The 2,585-nt window shown below is 39.7% G+C and overlaps 1 pseudogene; it reads right to left on the bottom strand.

Annotated features, from left to right (window-relative positions):
* Nucleotides 1–239: 239 nt before the first annotated feature.
* LOC114163482 (aldehyde oxidase GLOX pseudogene) lies at nucleotides 240–1,996 on the bottom strand (annotated as a pseudogene).
* Nucleotides 1,997–2,585: the final 589 nt, after the last annotated feature.

The raw sequence follows: 2,585 nt of genomic DNA, 5'->3' as shown, positions 1-2,585 counted from the left end.
TTCATTATCCAAAATAACGCGTTAAAAAAAACATGCACGAGTCTACAACACACCCCACTGTGTATATAACCTTCAAATTATTTTGCTGGCATACAATTTCATCTAGGACCTTCTAATTCATGCAGAATTTAAGTATAGTTTTTTCGTTACATAAATTAACATTTCTTTCTGGTTTCTCCCTTAAGAAAGTTTCTTCTTTAATCACTACTCTGGAACTGAATTATTGAACAAAGAAAGGCTTAGGCGTGTCCAAACCGAACCCACTGAGACATGCTCGGAATTCCACCGTTGAGAACCGTGAGCATGTAGTAACCAGAAGGTGCAACAAGGGATGATGGTGGGGCTTCCAACACTGCAACCACCCATCCATGACCACTTCTCTTCAAGCTCCTGCACCTCAGCTTCAGCATCCTCTGATTCATGGCAAAGGAATGAGTGGTAAACGGTGGTGCATAGGCACTGAACCCCATCTCATTGCTAGGCCTCCTCTTCAGGAAGAACCTAACTCTAAACTCGTTCCCATACTCAATTGCATGGCTGGTACCACTATATTCTATGGTCACGTTACTAGGCCTCAAGCTATGGTACCTCCTCTCCATATAGTATGGAACAAATGCTTGAAGTCTTAGCTCAGTTGGGTATGCAACATTGTGAAAAATGTACCTCCCATGAGGGTTACTACCCGCAACCAACACCCTCCCATCAGGAAGAAGAGTTGCTGATGAGTGATACACTCTTGCTATCTTGGTCGACATAAGGACTGTGAACCTTGCTCCAAGTCTTTTGCTGGGGCTGTACAGAAAAGGTTCAAGAGAAGCGTTTCTAGCATTGTCATATCCCGCAGACCCTCGTTCAGCACCATTTATGATTAGGATATCACCTCTAGGGAGAATCACCATGTCATGTAAGAGACGTGGCTTCGGCATGTGCTCCATATCCCACTTGTTCTTGTCTCCTGTGATCACCATTCTTCCACATGATCTTAACCCTTCCAAGAATCTTCGCTTAGCAGCAGCTGAGAAGGCTCCAGTGGATGAACCTCCACACACCATAACCTCCACTTTTTGGAAGTTGTCTCTGTGGTCCAATGGGAGTATCACAGATGAGCCTGAGCTTGGATAGTTTCTCGACCCTTCTCCTGGAATCCGAGGGAAGGTCTTGATCACTTTGTTTCTTCTCAGGTTGAGTAGGATGGAATCACGGTTGGCGAAAATGAACAGGTTTCCGTCTGATGAAAGGTGGAGAAAAGGGTACAGGTTGTTCCCTCCTTCGTTCCTGTCATTGGTTTGGTGCAAGAATGGAAGGTCAAAGGATTTTTCTCCAGGACTGATTTTTGGTACAAATTCATATGTCAAAGCTCTTCTTCCACCAACAACCACCACCCTATCATGTTCTGGTAGTAGCTGACTTGAAGCATACCACCTCCTATCAGATAGTGTTTTCTTTGATAGCATCCAGTCACATCGGTGATTCTCACAGGGCCTAAAGAATCTCACCCTTTTGGCACCTTTTTCATTACCACCTATTTGTAGAAGAGTACCATTGCTCATAAATGAACCAGAGGAACACCAAGGATCAGTTTCAAGCCTCAGAGGCCTCACTTTATTGGTACTAATGTCATACTCTACAGAATGAGCATAGCATGTGGAGTCCATCATATCATGCCTGCTTCTGCTGCACGTGCTTCCATTGAAGCGTCTACGGAGTTTGTAACTGGAAGGGCCAGCTCCAGTTTGATCGAACATTATGACTGTGTTTCTGTAGGTTAAAGCCAGATGCATGCCAACCACGCCGGTGCTGTTAAGGAGCAGTTGCCACTTCCCTCTTCTCCCCTCAGAGGGTGTCACATTGGCACCATCGCTGAATCCAACACAAACCAAGAAAAATAGGATTGTGATCATGATTCTACTGCAAGATATGAAGACCATGTTGAAGGTGATGGTTATTGGACTCCAAGGAAGTGTCCTTTTGTAGTTCTACCTTTTGCCTGGAGCCGACATACTAGGCACTCATGCTCTTGAAATGGTGCAATCATTTTGGCTAAAGTTCAGTGAATCTTGATATAACATTTTAAGGTTGTGTGAGAAACAATTGTGTGGACTCATGCAGGAGTGTATTCACCCTAAAACAATACGAGTTTTCTGTTTCTTTTCGTATGCATCACAATCTTTCCGTGTGATATTTTTTAGAGAGAGTTAATATGGTAATTGTTCTTTAAAATATAACGAAAAGGACATCTTAGTTATATCTTCTATTATTTTAGAATGGGTTTTATGTTACGTCATCTCTACAGCAGATTCTTTTAGAAAAGGAAATATATCAATTATTTTTATTTTCTTAAAAGAAAATAAAAAGAGACTAAGTTAAATCTATTATATATATTATATATTAAAAAAGTAAGATATTACTAAAATTATTATATTATCCTTTTTTTTATTAATAAATGTCACAAAAATTAATTGTTTTTGTCATTTTAAAACTTTAGTACAAAAGGACTTGAATTTTATTTTTTTTATTTATTTATAATTTTAACTATAATATTAATTATAAGTAATATTATTATTTTTAATATTTTTATAAGTATT

The sequence above is a fragment of the Vigna unguiculata genome, chromosome 9, assembly GCF_037176805.1.
Source record: "Vigna unguiculata cultivar grain cowpea cultivar isolate G323 ecotype 2 chromosome 9, ASM3717680v1, whole genome shotgun sequence".
In the NCBI taxonomy this organism is placed as follows: Eukaryota; Viridiplantae; Streptophyta; class Magnoliopsida; order Fabales; family Fabaceae; genus Vigna; species Vigna unguiculata.
This window is presented reverse-complemented; position numbering and strand designations above follow the sequence as displayed.